Source organism: Dermacentor variabilis, chromosome 1 (genome assembly GCF_050947875.1).
Source record: "Dermacentor variabilis isolate Ectoservices chromosome 1, ASM5094787v1, whole genome shotgun sequence".
Lineage (NCBI taxonomy): Eukaryota > Metazoa > Arthropoda > Arachnida > Ixodida > Ixodidae > Dermacentor > Dermacentor variabilis.
This window is the reverse complement of record NC_134568.1, coordinates 59,757,609-59,775,219: the sequence shown is the minus strand read 5'-3', so window position 1 is coordinate 59,775,219 and position 17,611 is coordinate 59,757,609. Positions and strand designations below refer to the sequence as shown.

General features: G+C 52.7%; 1 protein-coding gene across 4 annotated transcripts in view; it reads right to left on the bottom strand.

Annotated features, from left to right (window-relative positions):
* Positions 1–17,611, bottom strand: part of Pde11 (Phosphodiesterase 11) — a 675,281-nt gene that overhangs the window by 150,099 nt on the left and 507,571 nt on the right. Inside the window, exon 2 of one of the 4 annotated variants that reach the window (XM_075687750.1) lies at positions 6,531–6,590. The exons of the other annotated variants lie outside the window; for them this stretch is intronic. The gene's annotated coding sequence lies outside the window, so the exon portion shown is untranslated. The remainder of the gene's footprint in view (positions 1–6,530; positions 6,591–17,611) is intronic. 4 annotated transcript variants of the gene reach the window in all.

Here is a 17,611-nt window from a genome sequence, read left to right as displayed (position 1 = left end):
AATACTGCTCGTGGCAACGTGCTCTCCGTTCTGCCGATTTCCTGTTCCATCCAGGGCTATTTTGAGCCAGCGGTCGCGGAAGTTCTTAAATTTCCCCGCTGCCTGCTCGCCTGCATAGTATGTACAAACACAGTGACATACTCGCACATGTTCCCGCAACATTCAGAAAAGTTCACCGATTACTCACCTGTCATGTCAAACTGCTGTCTAATAATGTGCCAGCGGTTGGCGCGCAGCTCCTTGTCCTTAAAATCGACGTTCGATTTGTCACAGAGGCACGCATATCCGCGAACGGTTTCCAAAAACGCCTCCATTGCGAGGCGACTTCTTCGTCGACGTCTCGGTGGCGGTGTGGGAAGGCTTAACAAAAACAGCCCCCTTGACTGGAAATGGCCTCTGAGATTTCACGGCGTGCGTGTCACGGTTCAATCTCAGAGCCCATAGATTATGATTCTTTGCTTATGCGACAGGTGGCTCCACAACAGCGCGGCTCGCTTCTTATTGGTGCTCGTTTTGCAGCTGCCGCGAAAAAATGGGTCTCGCACCCATTCGCGCGTTTGCCGCGCGTTGCTACGGCTTTTCGTGAATCTTGCCGCGCGCGACAGCACCGCTCGCCGCGCGCGGCGTGTCGCGCGCGTTTTTGCCGCTAGTGTGGACGTACCCTTATGGTACGTCCACACTAGCGACAAAAACGCGCGCGACACGCCGCACGCGGCAAGCGCCCGCGCGGCAGACGCGTACGGGCAAGTCCACAGTTGCGTTTTGCGGCACGCGGCAACGGCCCGTGGAGTCCCGCGTTGTCTCGTTCCATTCGATACTTCTCGTGACAACGCGCTCTCCGTTCTGCTCATTTCGTGCTCCATCGGAAGTGTCTGTGTTTTCTTGCGCCACTGCCGGCCACGCTCAGGCATGTCGGATACGGACGAGGAGCTACTGGTGACTGTGAACACTATAATACTTATTTGTTCTTTACTTGTGCGACGCCGACGTGCCAGAAAGCGCACGAGAAAATTTTGGGTGCGGTACAGGGACACTGAGGGCCAGGCGCACACTCTGCTTCCCCGCCTTCACCACACCCACCTGACAAGCCAAACTGCTGTCCAATAATGTGCCAGCTGTTGGCGCGCAGCTCCTTGTCCGGCGTTCGATTTATCATAGAGGCACGCATATCCGCGAACGGCTTCTAAAAACGCCTCCATTGCGAGGCGACTTCATCGTCGACGTCTCTGTGGCGGTGTGGTAAGGCTTAACAAAAACAGCCCCCTTGACTGAAAATGGCCTCTGAGATTTTACGACGCGCGTGTCACTGTTCAGTCTCAGAGCCCATAGATTATGATTCTTTGCTTATGCGACAGGTGGCGCCACAACAGCGCGGTTCGTAAAGCGGCTCGCTTCTGATTGGTGGTCGTTTTGCGTCTGCCGCGAAAAATAGGTCTCGCAGCCATTCGCGCGTTTGCCGCGCGTTGCTGCCGCTTTTCGTGAATCTTGCCGCGCGTGACAGCACCGCTCGCCGCGCGCGGCGTGTCGCGCGCGTTTTTGCCGCTAGTGTGGACGTACCATTACTCTCGCCGACCTCGGCACGCTCGTCAAGTGCGTCGCTAGCGCTTGCGTTAGCGCGAGCGCATAGCGAGTGGCATGTGCGGAGGGCAGTATAGTGTCACCGGTATACAGGGTGTTTCACGCAACTTGAGCCAAACTTTAAAAAATATGCAAATGCCGCGTAGCTGGACCGAAACGAAGGTAATGTTGTTTGGCGTCGCTTGAACATACTGAGACAGTTTCTTTTGGTATTCCACCTAATTAGATAATTAGTCTCATTTAATTAATCAAATTCTCACATATTATAATTATATGCAAAGTGTACATGAGAAAATAGTAGTGCAACACGAGAAAATCCCGATACAGCTTTCCGTTGCTCAATACGTGTTACACGAAAGAGTTTTTTCCAAGCGTGAAAGCAGCCCGCACGCATAGACGCAACACTACCGCGCGACTGCCCGCTCGAGGCACTTTGCATGCATTCACGGGCTTCTTTCACGTGTGTTTCGGAAAAACACTTTTACGTAGCAAGTATTAACGCGATAGCGTTAAGGGCCCCGTGTCGCAGAAAATCTAGCGTCCAGCACCAGACATCGTTTCCGCAAAAAGATTTTCGAACCACCCATACCCAGGCCCTGCATGTGGCGCAGGGAAGTGACTGAACTAATTGAATTCCTCAAGCTAAAATACTTACACACAACCTACAAACATGATAGCGTCGGATTGTAATTTTAATACACGAGAAAGCATAATTCTGTCACGCGAAAACTCAAACCCTATTTCCAGTATTTCTACCATACATAGACCGCCCACGGCGTCGGCCATTTGCGCGCGCAGGCGCGAGAATATCTCGGAGGCCACGGAGCGGCGCGCCCGTTTCCTTGAAGCACTTCCAGATGGCGCTCGCCTCCGTCGCATCGCGGCCCACGCAAGAGGCCGCGTTTCCACCAGAAAGCTCGCCTTCGTGCATAGCGTTCGCCGAGAACATGAAGGAAAGAAACAAAATAGCAGAGGCCTTGACATCACGTTTTTGAACCGGAAATGCAGCCATGTAGGTGTGCCATCTCCCGTTGCGCCTCCAATCAGCTCGCTGAAGGAGATAGGCGGGAGCTTTGAACTTGCATCGCTACGAGCCGCCGGTAGTATGTGCTGCTGACGCGCGTCAGAACAGAGCCAACGAAACTTCTGTAACAGTTTTACTGAAGCAAACGCGCTCCTGTGCGTTTCCGTGGCACGTTGAAGACGACGACGATGACCCACGGAATGATTGTGTCTGCTGCTAACTGACAGCTCACACTCACAGACCCAAAACGCAACTTCCAAGCTTGCACACCACGCTCCAAAGTCAGGCTGTCTCGCGAACAGAACCGTCTGCGAGAAAGACACGGGCCGAAAAAGCCTACCTCACTTTACAGAGGCGAAGAGCAGCAGCAAGAGCTTGTGCGCGTGCGTGCGTGCGTGTGCGTGTGAAAAGTAGGAATTCTGCCAGAGCGAGCGTTTGAAAGTTTACTACGGGTAAAGCAGCTATCAAATGCGGACAGTGTACGGTAACGGCACTGATGGCCGAAACCTAGATAACCTATATAGATGGCCGAAAAAAAAAAAAACACCCAATACGCACGTCGTCCTGCCGACCGACGTCTTCGGCGCTAACAGATCGCCTTCATGTTCGCTCTGTTATAAAAGCGGCTCGTTACAATATTATTCACTAAGCGCGGCGGCCAAGGCATGACCCTATCCAAAACACTCGTTTACGTACAACGATGCTGTTTCCTATCCTCATAATCCACCGCCACCGCGAACTATTTACGTCGCACGTTCGAAGACCCTAGATGTGGCGGCGACTCAAGAAAGCGGCGCGCGAGCCAATCTCTGCACACTGTAGGGCAATCTATACGACGAAGCGCGTGCTTTCGAAAGCCTGCCCGTGATTTTTTTCTTCTCTCTCTTCCAGGCGGGTGGCACCTGCTGAGACACGCTGCTTGGCAGCAGTTCCTGGCGACTCTCTCCGGACCCTGTCAGTGGGTGTGCGCGTCGACACCGGGGCGGCGGTGGTTCAGCTGGTGGAAGACGCCCAATGGAGAGTGACTGACGGGCGTCTATAGCCGGGCGCGACGCACGCGGTCCTCTTGCGTCGTTTTCGGCCAGGGTCATATTGATGTATGGGGCGCGTTTCGCCCGCGGCAGTTGCCGAGGCGGGGGTCTACTTCGCGCCAGACACAACAAGCAATCCGGACGCCGCCTCTGGGCTGGCGCGCCTGTGCTTCGAAGCAGACCCTTAATGCGTCGTTGCTATAGAGCCGGATTCGTGGTCTGTCCCGGAACAAAGAGGGATCCCTGATCGACGCTCGCTGCACACATGTAGGCTTCTTTTCGTTCCTTCGCCTCCCCCATCCCCCTTCTTTCTTTATTTGCGTCCACAAAGAAAGCAGACGACGTCGTTCCAGTCGCTTTGGAAAAGGCAGTTGCGCAACCTCTGCACTTCTCGGCCAAACAAATCCGCAAGACAAGCTGTTGCGCGGAAAAAGACAGAAAAAAATTATGAGACGAGGAAGGAAAGAAAATCCGCATACGCATTTGCTTGTTTGCGCGGCCTTGGTTTCACGCCTCCTGCGCTCGTTTGCATCGACAGTGACGAACGCGGAGGAGGGCTCCTCGCATATACTGTACCGACGGAGTCTGCGACGCCAGAGGATTACGGTATCGCAAGAACGCAAGAACCAATTCTAACTGTTACACGCTATTGCGAAGAGGTTGAAAAGTTTGTGGTAGGTAGCACAGGTTACCTTTATCGAAACAGAAGTCCAAGAACCGTTTCTGAGGCGCGGTAACAACATGATTCGTATAAGAAACATCTACGATCGGCCGTCGAGCGATTGTGTGGAGTATAATATGGATGAAACATTTCAACTGGCCCATTGATGCCTGACCCAAACACGGAAAGGGACAAACACGGCTGCCTTCTTTGGTTTCAACGGTAGAAACCACGTATTTTCCTATACGTAGCAAATAAGGTGAACAGGTTCGCTGCCCTGCCCAGGCGGTATACGCGCAGAACTACAACGACATTAATAGTTGTAAGCAAGAAGAAGGACGAAGGAGCCCATACCAAACGAGGGCTGGGTCAGAAACGAAACTATTGGCCGTGGAGCGAGTACTGTGACACATTGCCCTTTTCAACGAGAAGAGAGGGTGTTAACCGAGGGTCCCGATTTTTATTAGTCATTTCATAAGAAGCCAACAACACTGACACCAAGGACAACATAGGGGAAATTACTTGTGCCTAATAAATGAAATAAAGAAACGATAAATTAATGGAAATTAAAGTGGATGAAAAAACTTGCCGCAGGTGGTCTCACCTGCGGCAAGTTGTTTTTTCATCCACTTTAATTTCCATTAATTTATCGTTTCTTTATTTCATTTATTAAGCACAAGTAATTTCCTCTATGTTGTCCTTGGTGTCAGTGTTTGTTGGCTTCTTGTGAATTGCCCTTCTCAAGTGATTTCGAACCGACAGTCTATCGACTCAACGGCATGACCATCTCTTAAAGCCCCCTTACAGCTAGACTTGTACTGTCTTACAGCCACTTCAAAGGCTAGGTCAAAATTCTTGGATCTTTCAAACACGTGTAAATGCATCAACATGTCACACTTTACAGGGCATCTCCACGTAAACCGAGCCACACCTTAAGGATATGCCAATGCCACGTAGCTGGACAGAACCAAGGTATAATGTTGTATGCCGACGCTTGGAGAGAGAGTATATTTTTCACCCCGCCTAATTAGATAATTAGTCTTAATTAATTAATCAACTTATCAAATATTGTGATTAGGTGAAAAGTGTCAATTAGGACATTGTAGAGCAACGTGAAAAAATCGCGATACAGCTTGCTGTTGTTCGATACGTGCTATATAGTGTTTTTCCGAGCCTGAAAGAAGCCCGAAATTACACGCAAAATTGCCGCGCGATTGGCCGCTCGAGGAACTTTGCGTGTATTCAATTCACGGGCTTCTTTCACGCTCGAAAAAAAAAAAACACGTTTATGTGGCGCGTATTGAGCAACAGAAAGCTGCATCGGGGAGTTTTTCATGTTGCTGTGCAATTTTCTCAGTGACACTTTTCATCTAATCATAATATTTGATAAGTTGATTAAATAATGCAGACTAATTATCTAATTAGACGGGGTGAAGAAGAAATAATGTGAGTATCTCCAAGCGACGGCATACAACAGTATACCTTGGTTCTGTCCAGCTACGTGGCATTTGCATATGTTTAATGTGTGGCTCAAATTACGTAGGACACCCTGTATAGCCATGGGTGCCGCGCTTATACGTCAACCCTATAAAGCCGGGTCGGGTCTTGTCGGGAGGAAATCCAGTCGCGGGATTGCTGTAAACGGTAGTGGGTCGAGCCAAGCGAGAGTCGAGACGGGTTCGGGTCATTGCGCCTGCAAGAGATGGGTTGACTCACTCAAACGTATACAAACTCGTAAACAAACGCGTCGGGCTGGATCAGCTCGACTCTCGACTCGACAAGCTCGGGTCGAGTTCATGCAAACCAAGCTACAGCCCACAAAGGTTGCGCGTTAGCGAAAAAGTTGTCTCCGTCTCTCCTTCGCCGGAGCGGTAGAGGTCAACCGACAGCAGCTAGAAACAGAAATATGGACGGTTTGGGGCGATTTTCGAGCTGCCATTTAACAGGCATTTCGCGGGTCTCCTGGAATGATGGCAGGCCAAACACAGAAGGTGCACAATGCAACGGGGTAGGGAATATGTGTGTAACGACGGGGCAGAGAATACGAAAAGAGTGCCAGTGAGCTGCAGACATGGTTCATGCGGGGGCGATTGGGGGAAGTGCGATGCAACGTAAGGGCTGCACTATACGCAACGACACTTGGGAGGTTCGCAGTGAAGTCACTGCAGGTGCATGGTTTGTGCATGGTGCCACGGAGTCCTGCGCTACGCGCATGTTAACCAAGGCGCAACCGCACCTGCGTCGCCCTTCTTCTCTTGCTGATGCAGCGGTTTCGTGAACCACGTCTGCACCAGGCCTGCGAGAAAAAAAGAGACAGAGAGAAGAAACGAAAGGTATAGTGAGAGCACGGTTTCCAGGTATTTTGCAAGCAGAAAGAGTTCAGAGCCCGCATTATTATCACAATGTTTGAGTTTATTAATGGCGTTAAGATGGGTTTATTTCGTTTTAAGAAGCAGGTTGGCGGTCACGAAGCTATAGAGTTAAAACGTTTGTTCAGTAAGGCAGACTTGCTGGCGCGGAAGCTTTCCCTGAGAAGGGCTTCTTTCATTTTAGGAAGCACGTTGCCGGTCAGCAAGCCGTAGGATTAAAAAGTTTGTTCGGTAACGAACAATTGTTGGTACGAAAGCTTTCCCCGAGAAGGGTTTGTTTCGTTTCCGGAAGCAGGTTGCCGGTCAGGAAGCTGTAGGGTTAAAACGTTTGTTCGGTAAGAAGGCATTGTTGGTACGGAAGCTTTCCCATCATACGACGAAGTGTGTGTTCTGCAATGCACGTTGGTTGAGAAGCGTCAACTCGGTGAACAAGATTCCAGCACACTGCAGAAGCCGCAATGCTTTTTGAACCTTTCACCCTCGCTTAGCTCCTGGACCCGATGTACTACTTCTAACGCGAACTATAGGAACCGATCACACGAGATGCTGTCAACAGTCCAATACTGCGACGTCTTAGATTAGTGCAGCTTCCTTCGTCGATAGACAGATCGCGTCTGCGCGTCGACACGACAGCATGCGGCCTCTTCAATGCGCGAATTTCAGCAATCGGATACAAGTGCACTATATTGTCCTTAACGTCATGCTTAGACTGAGGTGTGCAGGCCCAAGAACTATTAGCAACAATGCTTGAGCGCATGCGTATCTTTACTAGCAGTAAGGAAATTTAAGCTAGTAACCGTAATACGAAATCGCTAGCGGATTGCACGCCCGGCGATAATGCCCGTGGTTATGACTACCCCTGTCACACGGGCGCCCGCGAACTCCGCTGAGCATGAAGCTCCCTAATGGAGATTTACGACGAGGAAGTTGCGGGCGTGTCACACGGCACAGTACGAGCTTTCGACGCGAGCCACATGGAACACAAACGGCGCTGCTGCGCCTATCTCCTAGTGCAAAATTTCATATATGTTGTCGCCCTTAAAGCAATCGATGCATAGTTTTTTTTTTTTACGCAGTATGTAACATAATAAAATAAAAGCGAGAAAGTGTGCTATATGTTGAAAGCAATGCTGGCCACACTGCACTCTGGTTTTGGCGCGTGATGGGCGCACGTTGTGCAACCGATGCGCGACTGACTACGAGATAGAGTTGCGTGCAGTGAAATCGTGCGTGTGTGCGTGTTCGCGATGGGCTAGGCCTATGTCGAAGTACTGCTTCCAGATGAGTGACGAAACCGAAAAAGGCAAAAAGAAGGTCGCGCTCGCCATGGCCGCAGCAGCTGGCATAGCACCCGCAGCGTACGGAGAAACAAACGAAATGGCGGAACGACATTTCGCCATGTGGCATGGTGAAGCATTGGTGTACAGGGTACAGGCACTAGTGTCCTTAAAAATAAACTACGAACTTCCATTACGTGGTGTATTAGGCAAGAAAAAAATTAATATTGCTAAAATTTATAAATGAGCTAGTTATGAAGATATTGTTTGCGCGGTTTCCTATGTAGCTGCCGCTATTTGGAAACTGGAGTACTCCGTCGAGCTGTAATGGTGACTGCCGAACCTACCTTCACCAAAAACTCCATTAAACTTCCTTAGCGGAAGGGAGACCGTGTGACACCCAGCGCATCTCCATCGAGATAAAGACGACGGAGTTCAAAGGAGTTCGCGGGTGCGCGTGTGACAGGGGTATAAAAAAATCAAAGGCTCAATGTCCTTCATGACTACACATGACTTCATGACTCACAAAGGCCACGTGCGAAAGCGTAGCTACACAAGTCGTGAGATCCGCACGCGTTACCACTGTCGCGGCGAATGACGAATGATGGGACGGTGACGCGTCACCTTTGGAGCAGGCACGGCGATAATATTAAGTTAGTCCAATATCGACAGCGACATAACCACCGCAAACGGCACGCACTGTCTAGCGACACTTTTCGACACGCACATGATATAGCTGACTGGCGTTCTTTCTATTGCCGCTTTCTATGCGCGCGGCTGGCTGATCACCATTGTGAAATTTCCTAAGAGTTGTTCTCGAATGTTTTCCACTGTAGGTGCGTATCAACTGCGAACAACGATACTTATTTAGTCGGTGTTGCCAGAATTTCTTTAAGGCACTGTGCAGTCGCGAACAGCGAAAGGCGCATACATTACGGTCGCTTATTGACAACACAGTCGCGGCACTCGCGGCCTCTCGCGCACAGCAGCCACGGAGCGCCCCCGGGAGCTATAGGGCTGACCGACACACACGAAGAGCTCGTCGCTGCCACGATCATCGCGCAGCGAGAGCGCCTTAACGCCACGCCCCGGGGACGTTGTTTATTAAGACGCCTGCACTACCCCCTGGCTCCGCAATTTTGAGGGGACAAGACTGCACTGATACCACTCGCTCTGCGAACACGGCTACACGTGGATCCCATTCCACGCAACATGCACCCGACATACCACGCAAGAGGAAGACGAGCCAGGGCGACAGCCCTGCTGCAAAGGCCGGGCCACCCGGACACGTATTTCGCGGACGCAAGTCTGTACCCCCGCACAACAACACGGACCCCCGCTTTCGTCGCGGTCGCGACAAATAGTGCACGCGTGGTCGCGGCTGCGTCCTTGCACACCTCGTCCAGCGCAACGGCGGAGGCCGCCGCCAGTGCCCTAGCCGTAAGAGCCGCCGAAGCAAACGGCCGATCGGATCACGTGCTCAAGGACTCTCTGCGGGGAGTTTTGCCGGCCAGTGTCGTACGCATCCTGCGACCAGGACTAACACAACACCATGGGATCACCTGGTGTCCGGTACACGCTGGAGTGGACGGCAACGAAAGGGTGGACAGCCTGGCTCGAGATATGACAGGCTGAGACGCGGATCACTCCGCCCTAACCGGCCCGCATGGCAGCCGCTGCTTTTAGTGCGAAAGCACTACTAATAAACCAACCTGGATATCGCCTCTGTCTGTATGATGATCCATCAAGCCTCTTCATACAGCCCCGAAACGGCCGACTGCGCCTTTATTCTCCTCCGCGCGTGACCTGACGGAAATCGACTATAAAACGTGCGCGCATGCCGCACCGCTCCTCCCATTGCGCGCAACGACAATCGCGTGTGTATGTGTGTGAAATAAACATGGAAACCGAATCGTGATCGTCGTCGGAAACGTCTAAAGAAGGGATTCGTCGCGCCAAGCGCCGCGAACAACAATGAGCTCGGCGACAGAGGCTGCGGGAGTCGACCGACAAAGAAAATGTGGCCACGCGATTGTGACTGCAGCAACAAAGTACACAGACAACGGCCTAGCAATTCCTAACTTGGCGCAAGAAAATGGCTAATCTGGTCCAAGAAAACGTGCTTTCGCACGATATTCCGCGGTTGGCGCAGCCAAACCGTCTCTAAATTTTTGATCCACCGGTGGGTGCTGGGGACAGCGAGCTCATGCGTTGCGGTATACTGTGAAAGCAAGGGCTTTTGAGACGCATTGTGACTGCGTCACCCAGCTCTTATACCGGTGGCGCCGACGTCGGCCGATTGTCGCATTTGAATCGCCGAGCACTTTACGTGTAGTTAGACGAACGTCAGATACAAACGCAGCGCGCAGGACGACACTGGCGAACCGCAGTGTCACCAATCAAGTTTTTTTTTTTAATTCGGCAGAACTCATATCACGATGACTGTCAACGGTAATGCGGTTAGCATTGAAGCAATGTAGCGACAGAACGTATTGCCATCGCCGAAACGCGTCATTTATGAGTAATGTACTGCAGCGGGACTCTCGCGCTTCCCCATGGACACGCTGTGCCACCTAGCGCCGCCGCCGCTAAGTGCATCGCGTGCATGGCCGCCGTGATAGCACCGTTGGAGGCGCGCGCCGGTGTCTATGGGTAAAGCCCCTCAATCTTTACCTATGGGGGTGCACTGCAGCCGGGGTCTTCTTTCGCGCTTCCCTATGCAGCGGCGCCGCCACGAAGTCCGCGCCTGGCCTCCGAAGTTCATGGTGCGCCGTTGCGTGCGGACATTGAGAAACGCGTCATGTATGAGACATTTACTGCAGCCGGGATCCTCTCTCGCGCTTTATTCTGGAGAATTTTTACAGCGAAACTGTTGACCTCTAACTGTTGTATGCATCCCCCACATGCGTTACCAGGAGGGGGGGGGTGTACCCTGGCCGGCTGACGTCCGTATCACGGAGCGTGGACAGGAATTCGTGGACGATCCCGGAGATTGCAATACCGGACTGATCCTCGGCAGAAGTGAAGTTCAAGCCCTCCTTGGGTCCAAACATCGTGGGTCCAAACAGAACCACACAAATTCGGCGTTGTAATCGAAACTACATTATATATATATATATATATATATATACTATGCCCAAACCTAACCCCTTTAGGTTACACCCTAACCTAGCCCCTCTGTTCGGGTTCAGGGAGTGCGCTCTGCCGAGAAGCTGTTTTTAAGGGAAAAACTGCTTGCGCCAGCTGTCCAGCTCACGTTCAAAGCGACGCTTAGTTCGCTTTCGAAATAAAGACAGTCCGCCCCCCCTCCCCCCCCCCCACTCGAGTCGCGCCACAAAATATACCCTACAACTCGAAACACCTAGGGTCTCCGCAAAAGTGACTCCAGCGCACACCGCACCGACCCCAGTCGGTTTCATACTAAAGTGCTTCTCACTCTCTCCTTAGCTCGAGTCACAAGCACAATCAAATCGCGCAAGTCACGAAATGCTGAAGCTGACATCCATCACATGCTGTGGATTTGCCGTGCATTGAAACCAACGAGGCTCCGGCACCTCGCAGCAGCGGGACTTTTGCCGCATAATCCTAGCGATTACACTGCGTGGACACTATAGGGACCACATTATCGATCCCTCTTGGGCTTCATTAGAACCGCAAATCTTTTTTCATTCATTTAATCACCCTTACTCGGCCCCATTCCATACCCTTGTGTGCCCTGAGGCATTACCCTCGCATTTAAAAAAAATCGCGCTAGCAGAGTGCATTGAACTCTCCCCGCGTGTCGTAAACGTGCGCGCAACATCGTGGACTATATCCCCTTTCCTGACAGGATGGACGCAGAGGCAGTACATAGCGACGGCCACAAAGACAGAAAGCGAGTGAGACTAGATAAAAGAAGAGAGATTGCCTCGTCGCCCTGCACCGCACGTGCATCACAGCGAAGCGATGATAACAAGGGCAGCGACGACGACGACGGAGGCAAGAATAACGAAAAAAAAATAAAGTCGCAGTTGTAAAGGCGAAGCATCGATTGCGATAGCAAGTTAGCAAACAGCTATACAAACCAAGGGTAATACTTTTATCGGCTGTATCAACTTGTAAACATTCGCCGGCTAACTAAATTAAATTAACAAGCATAGTGTCAGCGTGCACAGCAAACATGAACACATCACACTCGATGACCGCGGGCACTCGCTGTCAAAACGCTGACGTAAGGAAACGCGGCAGCAGCAGCGAGCGAAGTGATCTTCGCGCTGTCTATCGCTGCAACGCAAAGTCAGCGTCGAGAACCCACAACACGCACAAAGATACGAGCTGCCGACGCGCATAGACTCACACGGGTTACACCTCAAGGAGCGGTCTTGTCACCTCTACTCTTCAACTTGGCCATGCTGAACCTCCCCTCCCTCCTGCAGAAGGTCGAGGGGATACACCATGCGCTCTATGCTGACGATATTACAATTTGGACCAACACCGGCTCTCCGGCTCAAATCGAGGAAGGCCTACAACAGGCGGCCCTTCTAGTGGACACTTACGCCGCTTCTTGCGGCCTAGAGTGTTCTCCATCCATATCGGCACTCCTATTAGTCTCCCGCCTACCGCCACCCCAGATTACTCTCCCGTCCGGCCCTGTCCCCTCGGTCCAGGACCTTAGGATTCTCGGGGTTCACCTTTCGTCCTCCCTGGACCCTAAGGGTACCATAGCTGCTCTCCGACGCACCAGCGAACAAGTGAGTCGTATGATTCGGCGGGTCTCTACCAACCGTGGCGGCCTCCGAGGGACCCAGTTCCTCCAGTTGGCCCAAGCGTTTGTGACTAGTCGGGTCCTCTACGCCTCACCATACCTTCGCCTGCGTCGTTCAGCACGAACACCAGCTGGATATTCTTCTCCGTTCCGTGTACAAACGCGCGCTGGACCTGCCCATCGCTACTTCCAATCGCCGCTTTGCGGCCCTGGGGGTGCACAACTCCTTCGCGGAGCTGCGGGAAGCCCATCGTGTCAATCAACTAACTCGTCTGACGCAGACGCCTTGCGGGCGCCGCCTGCTACACAGACTTGGCCCCAGCTCAATCTCTAACCCGGTCCCTCCCTCCCCGATACCAGAACTCTGGCGCCAGAAGCTATGGGTGAAGCCACTACCCTGCAACATGAATCCCGAACAACACCCCAGTCGCAGGCAAGCGCGTGCCGCTGCCCTCCATGCGCGCCACTCCGAACGCCCCGGCGTATTCTACGTAGACGTCTCGGGCCCTTCCCCCTCAGGTCACTTCACGGCCGCTGTGATCACCGAGGGTCAGCACGTCGATGGCCTCTCGTTCAGAGCCAACACTGTAACTCATGCAGAGGAGGTTGCCATCGCTTTGGCCGCTTCCCACCCCACCACTCGCACTATCTTGACAGATTCGCGCTCAGACTGTTCTCGCTACATCCAGGGTTCCATCGCCCCGCTGGCGGCTAGTCTCCTTCGGGCCGCCTCCTGGCGCTTCAACCCTCACTCCACCAGAATAGTCTGGACCCCAGGCCACACAGGTCTTCCCGGCAACGAGGCGGCGAATGCCGCTGCCCGCGCTTCTTTCCTCCGGGCCGCTGTCCCTTCATGTCCTGTGTCGGATCCTGGCAACTCGAGCCTCACACGCTACAGCGATATTCTGGATTATTATCGCACTTCGCGCCGACTCTACCCTAACCCTGCACGCGGTTTGGCGAAAGCGGACGAACGACTACTACGCCGCCTTCAGACCAATACTTCCTTAGTCCGGCGGTCGCCCGGCACTTCATGCCGGAAATCTCAGGCACGTGCCCGACTTGTCAGGTCCTCGCCGATACCTTTCACGGTGTGGCTTCGTGCCCCGCCACTCCACTTTCCTTTTCATCCCCTTTCTTCATTCCTACTAGAGAGGCTTGGGAGGAGTACCTGCTCGGCTGCTCTACCTTGGAAGCTCAACGTTCCTTGGTGGCGCGCGCCTGGGCAGCGGCCATCTCCAATGGCGTCCCGGAATAGGGGCTGCCACTCAGGCGCACAGCAAGCAACTCTCTTATTAACTTCTTGAATAAAATGTTTCTACCGCCACCATCCCCAACCCAGATCGCTTCTCAAAAAACGGCCGCCACATGAGCAGTTGCAGCCGGAGTAGAACGCCGCCCCCCCTCCTTCCCCTCCCCGCGGTGCCTCGCAACGTGGGGTGCCTTGTGCGCGACGGAAGACGGCGCGCTTCTTCTCAACTTTCGTCCCTTTGGCGTGGGCTAGATGAGCCGCGATCGTCGGCTTCACTCGTACATACAACGTAGGGCGCGCGGCGTCGGTGTTATTACCCTTGGACTTTATACGGAACCTCAGGGCGACATCAACGGCAGAAATGCGCTTGCAGTGTCCATGGAATTAAAAAATAAATGCGTGACAGACAACGGCACTATGCACGACGGCGCTACGCTTCGCCTGCGCATACGAAGGCCACAAACAAATAGTCAAAGGGCGACGGCAGAATCCCGCCGTGTTGGAGCGACACGGCTCGCTTGCATGTGGTCGACCACGACGCTTGCAGGCGAATGCTGTCAGCCGCCTCGCACTGATGTACCGCGCAAGAACACAGGGCCGTAGGCGAAGGGAACTGCCCGAGTGAGGGGACCGCATGGATGGATGGGTGCTATGAGCATTCCTTTTGAAAGAGGGGTGGTGGGTTGCGCCACCAAGCTCTTCTTCTTATTTTGCCTAATGTCCTACCTATCTTTTCGAAACACCACACACATACGTCCGCAAATAATTCCCTGCCTCAAGCTTTCTGACCCACCACTGCAACTTTGTTATTGTGCGCCTGCGTTGTTTGTGGTCTCACTACTTATCTGCCACCAAGCCTCCAATCGCCGCTTACTAATCTCTATTGCGGACATGTTTACTTTCCCCCTGCTATCCCTAAACATAAGAGCTTCAAGAAGTTCATGGGAGCCTAAACCGACAGCTGGGTAGATATCTCCACATTCGAATAAAACATGTTCCATCTAACGCAATGTTCCGCATTGAAACCACCTCGCCGCCCATTACCAGCAGCGTGGACGACAACGGTCTTCAGCTTCGTGGTGTCTGTTTATGAAGACCCGGAGACGCATGACGCGATACACTGTAAACAAGGAGCAAACTAATCGAGGAAAATGAAAGGCTCATCTAAGTAAGGCGTTACTACAAATATTTCGGTTCACATACGAGGAACATTTTTATGATTGTATTTGGAGACATAAGCGCATGCATATCGACCTAAAAGAATTAAGGAGCAGGCTGGCAACTGTCGCCAAAAGACGCACAACGCCCGGGCCTGTTCATCGGAAAGGGAGGCATAGACGCACATAGAAAGAAAAATGAGAAATTGAAGTAAAGACGGAAGAAGATAATGACGGCACGGCACAAATACTACAACGTAGATGTACTAAAAAGAAGACAGTTCACTGCAGTAGGAGAAAGGAAGAAAAGAAAAAGCAAATAACGATAACACGCCTCCCGGTGATAGCCAAACCGAAAATCACCGCGTGACGCACTCTTCTCGCAGGCTTCAATGATTTTCTTTCATACACTCGATCATCGCATTATATTTGCGACCACGTGGTTGCAAATACCACGACGAAGACGCGAGCAATCGTGCTACAAAGAAAGTTACGCGGCGCCATATATATTGAGACGACATCTCCTTAGGAGCATCAAAAATAAGCGCGTTTCATAGGCGCGAGATAGCCCTAACCAAAAAGGTTTATGCCGGCAACCTGCAGATGCACCGCAGTTCACTACTAAGTGAACTGCCGCAGCACCCGCACACTCATAACTGTGGTAGATGTTTTGTGGGTTCGTGTGCCCTGCATACAGCTACGCGATCAACTCTTGGCATTCTCCTATTTTTATTTAGCTTTAAGTCACACTGCGAGGCAACTGAGCGTGTACAAGCAAGTCCTTACGCGTGTGAAATAAAGATAGAAAAGAGAGAAAAAGGGCAATGCCACGCGTATTAAAGTATATGGGCGTGCGTTCAAAAAGCGGCTAACGCGCACAATGTTGGCGGCGCTACAAGATCCTGCTCAATCATTAGCCAGTAATTACCTGCGCGCTAATACTGCTGTGCTAGTCCTTGCAGGGTCGTAATATTTCCGCAGCTATCATTATTCAGCTTTTTCTTTTCGTCCTTCCTGTTTCTTCTTCTTCTTTTTTTTAATGTGTGCGTTGTTTAAGGTGACAACGGCTCGGAAGCGGGGGCACCTGTAGGCACCAACACTCTTAATTACACAGCCGCGTAAATGAAATTAAAAACACATAAAGCGACACTACACAGCCACCGCGGAAATCGTTCCCCTCGCTAGACCGAGTACGTAGTACGTACCAGCCATCTACGAACTTGGCTCGCATCCCGCGTGCCACGGCAGCTCCATCGTCCCCGGCCGCCGGCGCGCCGATCTGCTGACGCCACGAAGGGGAGCACAGATTATCGGCCTCGCGAGGGGAAGCGCTTGATGCGTGGTGCCGAACACGGCTCATCACAGTCATTAGTCGCTCTATTAAAAACCGTCGCACGAGGCCTAGCGGCGGCCAAGTGTAGTATTAAGTCCGCCCCTTCGGGCGGAGGGTTTTGGGTGTGTGGGTTACACATTGCCGACAAGCCGAGTTTGGGGGCATCGAAAGCTCAGCTTGACACACGTTGAGGTGAAGGGGAAGACGCGAGGAGGGGGGGAGGGGCAGTCTACGACTCTAACGCAGCGATTTGTCGAACGCCCCCTGCAGTGCGGCGCGCATTACCAGCAGCACGCGCGCGCGGCGAAAACAAATGGCGCTGCCGCGGGCACCGCCTTGTCTACCAGCCCGCGCGAGACAGATGCGAAGCTAATGAGGCCCCGGAGGAAGGGGGGGGGGGGGGAGGGGCGCGGTGACTAATGGCCGCTGAAGCCGCGCACGCGCCCGGCCGCCGCGCGAGTCTCGCGAACAGTGCGCCCGCATCGCCCGTCGACGAGGCAGGCACTCGAGGACGCGCCACCGCCTTCGAAAAGCGCCCGATTCGTCGCGGAGAAAGCGGCATTTGTTCCGCGCGGCGAAAGACGATGCTTGTTCGTGCCAAAGCGGGGCCCGGTAAGCGCTCCACATGAGCACCGTTTTCATGCAAACGCAAAGTTACGCCGCCTCGTGTTTAACTATATATATTCAATCAACGCAGATGTGCGGGCAGAACTGACCAAGCGTCCTTCCGAATCAACGCCGGGGTCTTCCGGGAAGATTAATTTTGCTACCCACTGATGTGCAAAGTGCGGATCGTCCGAAAGCGGTCGTGTGCATGGATGCGCCGAAGGTAATATGAAATGCTGCCGCGAAGCCTCTCCCGTGTCGCTGGGATGTGCGGGAAGTAGAAGAAGGAGCGCGCCGTGTATACCGGAATGCCCGTGACGACGTGTGCGGATTTCCTCTCCGCGACTTTGTGGCTTCCACGCCACGTAGCTTTTCGACAATGCAGGTCTTCTGCGGCGGCATCAAGGACACGCTGTCGAAAAGGTGTGCGCACAGAATTTGTCGAGCGCTTTCAACCAACATCCAGCTTAATGTAGGGCATTCCAGCCTGACTGTATACTTCAATTTTTCATAAGACACCAAATCCACATCCGCGTCGATTTATTATTTCGGTTGTAAAAGCCGGTGGGCAAGTAGCAC